Here is an 8652-nt window from a genome sequence, read left to right as displayed (position 1 = left end):
TATATATATATATATATATATATATATATATATATAATTCTTTTCTTGTAGGTTTTTGAACATATTTAGTAAAAGTACTTTGTGAACATTTCAAGCTTGTAGTACCATTGTATATATATATATAAAATGCTTTGGACAAGCACTAAATCATTACCATATTCATATTTTTTAGTACACATAAATACAAACATCATGCTTTTGCCATTTCTCGAATATAATTACTGTACCATGGTACCCCCACAATACTTTTTTTGTAAATGAGAGCACATTGCTTAGTCATACTCTCTTTTTCTCTCTTCATCTCACTTCTCACTTCATCTCACTTGGGCAGTTCAATAGTCATCTCTAAAACGATCAATAAGTTGTAAAGATCAACAATGTCAGAGAAATTCCCCTTTCTATGACCTATAACTGCACTGCATTGATTGCTTTCATTCCTCTTTTAATGTTTCAATTTGTGATGTGTAAACGCAATATCTGTCGTTCAAATATTGTTTTTGTTCAAGTACAAGTTTTGTTTGCTCCCCCCCCCACCCCCCTTTTTTGGCATGAAAGTGTATGTGTGGTTTCATCGCCCCAGGAATTATAGTAATGACACATCATGTTTGACAGCACGCACAAAATGTGTGCATGTCTGTGTGTGTCGGCCCGTGGGAACCGTCTCATTGTGGAATCTGCAACCGCAGGGCATAAAAAAATAAAAGAGTTGAATGAGAGGGTGAAAGAGAGTGTGTGCCAGTACTGTAACTGACGAATGTTAGAAATCAGTTGATGAGCTCAAGAGACAAATAACATCTCGTCGTGCCACTGAGGTTTCATTATGATTCTTAAATGCAAATCTGCAAGTGATTGCAGAAAGTTTAAGGTTTAAGAAGTCACATACACTCAGCCTAATTTGATTTGAGAACACTTCCTTTTCCCTCTGTTCCTCAAACTCCCTTCCTTCCCATTTGAACACACACATACAGTTTTCACAGGGAGAGAGGGTTTGGTTTTGTATGCACGAGGGTTTTGTGCATTAAAGGTTTACATGCTCAAAAGAAAGAAAGAATGAATGAATGAATAAATAAAAAAGATTGCATTAATATGAAGGAATTTCCTGTTATGATTTTCACAGGTATTTTCCTTATATTTGAAATTACACATTGCATTGTTCACATTATCAGTGCTTTGTTTTTTTTTTGCTTTTCTTAAAAGCAGAATACAATAAGTAAATAAATAAATAAATACTCAGAATTTGTTAATATGAAGGAATTTCCTGTAATGATTTTTCACAGGAATGGTCCTTATATTTTAAATTGCACACTGCATTGTTCACATTTTTATTGTTTTTTATTTCATTAGTTTTTTGTTAAAACTACTTTTCAGAACATTATCAGTAGCTTTTTTGCTTTTCTAATTATTTTTTTCTTACATAACAGCAGAACACAAACAAACAAACAAACAATAAATAAATAGTTAGTCAGTATTTAAGTTTAAATAATTGTATTATTTGAGAAAAAGAGACTTTTCTCCCCCCAAAAATAACAAGAAAATCAGTTGCTTGGGCCAAAATACTGATGTAAAATAATGAATGCAATGCAGTTTAACAGTTAACTTGTTGTCTGTGCAGACTGCGAGTTATTCAGATCAGCTTATTTTAGTCGATTTGTCTGACTTCCGATGGTTTGCATCTCATCAAATGCAACCTAGCAAAAGAAAAACAAGTCCAGTTGACTAGTCAACTCTTCTAGTCAGGTTAACTTGCACAGAGGCCCGTCATGATCAAAGAGCAGAGTTTAAACGCGTCTGTCACCTACAAGTTCCTGAATGAGTGAAGTACTGTAATCACCTGACGAATCTCACACATACACACTGCGAACAAGTCCTCGCATGCCGTCCCTCCCTCCCCTGCCAGAGTTTGAATAATAAAGCTTTATTTGCATTTCTAAAGCTGATGACAGACACAACCCCCATTGGAGAAATCTCAAATCTGAGCTGAGCATGCCTGTACTCTTTACCCTATAACGTGTGTGTGTGTGTGTGTGTAAACACACATTCAGAGACAGAACATCAGGATTCAGGAGAGGCTGCAGGTCTTTACACACACACACACACACACAATGTGTGCTGGTGAGAAAGGAGACGCTTCAAGCTTCATGGCAGGAAACGAGCCCAATTCACATAGAACAGACAGAACAGAGATCTGGGTAACACTTTATTTCGATAGTCCACTTTAGACATTCTATTAATAGTAAGTAACTTTGCAACTACATGTCAACTAGCAGTTAGAAGAGTATTAGACTGTCTGCTTAATATCTTCTAACACTTTCTTTGTCAACTTATTCTACTAACCCTAAACCTACCCTAACAGTCTACTCTGAGAGTTGGTAGACATGTAGTTGCAAATTAATGAGAATTAGGTTTTTTTTTTGCTTTTCTTAAAAGCAGAATACAATAAGTAAATAAATAAATAAATACTCAGAATTTGTTAATATGAAGGAATTTCCTGTAATGATTTTTCACAGGAATGGTCCTTATATTTTAAATTGCACACTGCATTGTTCACATTTTTATTGTTTTTTATTTCATTAGTTTTTTGTTAAAACTACTTTTCAGAACATTATCAGTAGCTTTTTTGCTTTTCTAATTATTTTTTTCTTACATAACAGCAGAACACAAACAAACAAACAAACAATAAATAAATAGTTAGTCAGTATTTAAGTTTAAATAATTGTATTATTTGAGAAAAAGAGACTTTTCTCCCCCCAAAAATAACAAGAAAATCAGTTGCTTGGGCCAAAATACTGATGTAAAATAATGAATGCAATGCAGTTTAACAGTTAACTTGTTGTCTGTGCAGACTGCGAGTTATTCAGATCAGCTTATTTTAGTCGATTTGTCTGACTTCCGATGGTTTGCATCTCATCAAATGCAACCTAGCAAAAGAAAAACAAGTCCAGTTGACTAGTCAACTCTTCTAGTCAGGTTAACTTGCACAGAGGCCCGTCATGATCAAAGAGCAGAGTTTAAACGCGTCTGTCACCTACAAGTTCCTGAATGAGTGAAGTACTGTAATCACCTGACGAATCTCACACATACACACTGCGAACAAGTCCTCGCATGCCGTCCCTCCCTCCCCTGCCAGAGTTTGAATAATAAAGCTTTATTTGCATTTCTAAAGCTGATGACAGACACAACCCCCATTGGAGAAATCTCAAATCTGAGCTGAGCATGCCTGTACTCTTTACCCTATAACACGTGTGTGTGTGTGTGTGTAAACACACATTCAGAGACAGAACATCAGGATTCAGGAGAGGCTGCAGGTCTTTACACACACACACAATGTGTGCTGGTGAGAAAGGAGACGCTTCAAGCTTCATGGCAGGAAACGAGCCCAATTCACATAGAACAGACAGAACAGAGATCTGGGTAACACTTTATTTCGATAGTCCACTTTAGACATTCTATTAATAGTAAGTAACTTTGCAACTACATGTCAACTAGCAGTTAGATGAGAATTAGACTGTCTGCTTAATATCTTCTAACACTTTCTTTGTCAACTTATTCTACTAACCCTAAACCTACCCTAACAGTCTTCTCTGAGAGTTGTTAGACATGTAGTTGCAAATTAATGAGAATTAGTTGACATGTAGTTGACATGTAGTTACAAAGTTACTTATAGTTAATAGAATGTCTAAAGTGGACTATTGAAATAAAGTGTAACTGAGATCTGAACAACTGTAAAATCCTACATGTGTTTATAGTCCTCAATGTTATAATGAAGAGTAGAATGATGCATAATGACCTCAGTTATCATTTGAACTTTCTTTTAAGGCCTTAAAGGAGTAGTTCACCCAAAAATGGACAATTATTGAGAATTGTTACTTCATGGGAAAAGATTTGGAGAAATGTAGCATTACAGCGTCACATGCTCATCAATGGATGCTCTGCAGTGAATGGGTGCCGTCAGAATGAGAGTCCAAACAGCTGATAAAAACATCACAATAATCCACAAGTAATCCACACCACTCCAGTCCACCAGTTAATGTCTTGTGAAGCAAAAAGCTGCGTGTTTGTATGAAACAAATCCATCATTAAGACATTTTAAGGTTGTCATAATCCATAATAGCGCTTCTTCCAGTGAAAAATTCCATCTCCTGTTGTCCTCTCACATCAAAATCCACCCACATATTTCTTTAGAACTGTTTTGGCTTGTAAACTTGGCTTGATTGATCTGTGCATATTTCTCTCCTGATTCAGACAAGATGACTTTTCAATAAATGGAGAAAGCAATAATTCACAGAGGACTCATATTTTAGCTCACATTTTAACTGTTTGAAGTTAAAAGGTCTCGACGGATTTGTTTCTTGTGGATTATTGTGATGTTTTTATCAGCTGTTTGGACTCTCATTCTGACGGCACCCATTCACTGCAGAGGATCCTTTGGTGAGCAAGTGATGGAATGCTACATTTCTCCAAATCTGATGAAGAAACAAACTAAAATCTACATCTTGGATGGCCTGAGGGTGAGTAAATGCTCAGCAATTTTTCTTTTTTTGGGGCAAACTTTGTTCTTTTTAAAGTCACATTTAAGTAAAGACAAACATGAAAAATACAGACACATTTTCGAGATGTTATTTTAAGTGCGTGCGCATGTGTGTTTATCAAGTAAATCATCTGATAATCTCCCCAGACAAGAGAATGTGTGTATTTATGAGTATTTGTGTGTTTGTGTGTCTAAAGATCTCATATTTCAGTAGCTTCGGCACTACTGCTTATCTCTACCGAAACGCCAAGAACAGCATCTCACAGATCTGTTTCTCATTTCAGTGTCAAAAGATTCACATCTTTTCAGGTCTAGTCTGGTCTTCTCTTGTCTCTCAATATACTTTTATAAGCAGAGTTTCAAGAAAGATGACGTTTTGACTGTTGAAATATGTTTTGGGTGCAGCAAAGCTGGCGATTTGGAAAACTAGGAAAAATAAGGAGGAAAATTATTGCATGTACATTGAGAATTAAATTTTACTCGACTTGATTACAGAATTATGTTCAACAGAATTATTGATAAAGAAAGGATATATATACACATGTGGGTGTGCGCGCATATATATATGCTGCTCTTATATAAATATATACATATATATGGATTGTTTCATGCAAACACGTAATTTGTCACCTCACAAGATGTTTATTAATGGACTGGAGTGGTGTGGATTACTTGTGGATTATTGTGATGTTTTTATCAGCTGTTTGGACTCTCATTCTGACGGCACCCATTCACTGCAGAGCATCCATTGCTGAGCAAGAGATGGAATGCTACATTTTCCAAGTCTCTTCTCATGAAGAAGTGAATTCATTCATTCATTCTTTTGAAAACATGGTCTCCTGCTCACCAAGGCTGCATTTATTAGATCAAAAATACAGTAATATATATATGTAATATTGAGAAATATTATTACAATTTAAAAGAAATTTTTCAATTTTAATATAATTTAAAATCTAATTGATTCCTGTGATGCAAAGCTGCATTTTCAGCATTTTCTTGTTTTTTATCAATGGTGAAAAATTTAAGGGGGTCTGAATACTTTCCGTACCCACTGTATATTATGTAAACAAAAACTTTTAATTTGGATGCGATTAATCGTTTGACAGCACTAATATATATATATATATATGCTGTATATTTCATCCCACCTGATTTTCTTCTCATTGTCTCACTTTTTCTGTCTCTTCTTTCATCTCTTATTCATCTTGTCTTGAGTTCTAGTCTACCAATCTGTTCTCACTGCATCTCATCTTATTTAGTTTATTCTTATCTTGTTGCTGCTCTTCTCTTCTGGTATGTTTGTCTCTTGCCTGTGTGTGTGTGTGTGTGTTGGAGAAGGTTTGTTTCTCAGCTGTTCGCTGTATCATTTTCTCTAAGTCTCCGACAACTGCTGTCCAGACCTCACCCTGGGTTTGGTCCTCTCACTTCCAAAAACAGACTCCTTAAACACTCGCGGGGCTTTCAGTGACTTATCGAGCGTGTGTTCTGTGCTCCTGCCAGCGTCTTGTGCACGTTGTAGAACATTTGTCGTAAGCCGTCTCTGTCTGTGCTCTTGTTGAAGGTTTGAAGCCGGTCACCGTTTAGACAGTGTCCTTGAGACGAACTCCTGTGCTCAACGTCCTCCAAAATATCTCACAGCATTCTGCTCATAGCAGACCGCATGTCTCTCGTCCCCTTGACCTCTCTCTCACTCGATCCTCTGGCATCTATCGTTACTCTCTCTTTTTTAATGTCTGAGCGGATGTGTGTCTCTGCCAGGAGTGTGTCCATCATATAACATTTCACTTTGAGCCCATCAATGAGGAGGATTTCACTACACACTTTCACTCACTCAGATAGAAGTGTTTCATTTCAATGCATCATGCAAGTTTTTGTGTGTATATGTGTGTGTTGATGCCTGTTTGGTAACATTTATTCTTGCATGCAAGGTCCAAAATGAACACTTTATATATATATATATATGGGTTCAGTAATTTGTTTTGATGAAATTTATATTTTATTTAGCAAGGATTTATAATGTTACAAATGATTTCTATTTAAAATAAATGCTGTTCTTTTCAACTTTCTGTTGATCAAAGAATCCTGAAAATTCATGTTTCCACAAAAATATGAAGCAGCATAACTGTTTTCACCACTGAAAATAATAATAAATGTTTCTTAAGCAGCATATTAGAATGATTTCTGAAGGATCTTGTGACACTGAAGACTGAAGTAATGATGCTGAAAATTCAGCTTTGATCACAGGAATAAATTACATTTTACAATATCTTCAACTAGAAAACACTTATTTTAAATTGTAATAATATTTCACAATTTTACTGTATTTTTGATCAAATAAATGCAGCTTTGGTGCGCAGAAGAGACTTCTTTCAAAAACATAAAAAATCAACCCCAAACTTTTCAATCTTATTTTTCAATGTGAAAATGTGAGTATAAATAGGTCTGTGTGTGAATGAATGTGTGTTGCTGTCTATCTGGATAAATTTATTCTTGCATGTGTGTGTGTGTGAGTTATTTATGTGTGTATTTATATGCTAGTGTGTGAGTGACCTGCTTTAGGGACTTGTAGCAGACAGCTGTTGTAGTGAAATGCTAACCACGCTAAATGCTAATGTGTTTAATGGTTAAAGGCCATGCGAGCTGACAGTCCTCTGAACCTGACACGACAACACACACACACACACACACACACCCTGTTAGACCCTCACTGGAATCCTGATGTGAGAGATGTGAAACACGACCCCACACACACTTGAGTTGAGAAGCAAGAAATTCAACCACTTCACAAGAATTTCAGCTAAAGTACATAAACATGGATTTGACTGAACTAGTTGAGAAGATTGATGTGTACTTACAGATTATGTAGAAGTCTCTTCTGCTCACCAAGGCTGCATTTATACAGTATATAAAATACAGTAAAAACACTAATCATGTGAAATAGTAATGTAATTAAAAATAGGTGTTTTTAATTTTAATATATATTAAAATGTAATTTATTCCTGTGATCAAAGCTGAATTTTCAGCATCATTACTCCAGTCTTCAGTGTCACTGATTGCCATATTTAATTATAATTATAATAATTCAAATATTTGAATACATATATAAATATATATTTTAAAAATATTGTGAATACATTTAAAAATAAAGATATAGATAGATAGATAGATAGATAGATAGATAGATAGATAGATAGATAGCAGTATCTACTTATTACATTGCAACTGAAAGTCCAAGTCAACAAAATAAATAACATTTTTGATTATTGAGAAATAAACTTAAAACTAGTAGTTAATCAGTTGCCTGATCAGTTTAGAGGCCTAAAATGTTTGACCGCAGAACGCCACCATTGACCAATCAGAATCAAGTATTACACCCATATATTGGTGTGTGTGTGTGTGTGTGCGTGTTTGTGTTTAAGGCCAAGATTCAGTCAGTGACACTGACCTTTTGCTCTCTGAAGGAGGAGCTTGTGTGTGTGTGTGTGTGTGAGTGTGTGTTTAGAGAGAAGTTGGTTCTCATGGTCTGACGTCCCTTGAGACACTGTGACAGATGTGACGTCTGTCCACCCTCTCTCTCTCTCTCTCTCTCTCTCACACACACACACACACACACAGCAATCCTAAACTGTCTGTGTTCATGTGCGCATCCTTCTTATACACGTCCATTTGTTTGCCCTGTGCATGTGTGTTTTCACATGTGTTTGCATGCACCTGCATGTGTGTGCACACATGTCTGCGTTGCTTGCGTACAGTAAGTGAGGCTGGGTGAAACGGCACAGATAAACGCAGCGGGTGTGTTTGTGGGCGTGAGCGGCGATGCTAAAGAGCACAGCCTCAGGTAATCTCTTATAACGGGTGCAGGTTTGAGCCTGAGGCGGTCACACTCCAGCTAATGACACGCTACGATCACAAAACACCTCCACAGGATGAAGAGATTAGCATCTGAGAGCTTCTCAAAGAAGAACAATGAAACATGACATGAACCGCTCCTCTGACACCGCATGTTTTCTGCCTGGTTCACTATTAATCACTGTTTGTTGTTTAATTAGGGAATTATCGGTTTATGGAATTGTTCGTTGCTTAAGGAGATCTTTTTCTGCACCATTTACTTGGAAGATTGGCGA

The sequence above is a fragment of the Sinocyclocheilus grahami genome, unplaced genomic scaffold (genome assembly GCF_001515645.1).
Source record: "Sinocyclocheilus grahami isolate Dianchi unplaced genomic scaffold, SAMN03320097.WGS_v1.1 scaffold73.1, whole genome shotgun sequence".
Lineage (NCBI taxonomy): Eukaryota > Metazoa > Chordata > Actinopteri > Cypriniformes > Cyprinidae > Sinocyclocheilus > Sinocyclocheilus grahami.
The sequence above is the reverse complement of the archived record's forward strand: the minus strand, read 5'-3'. Positions refer to the sequence as shown.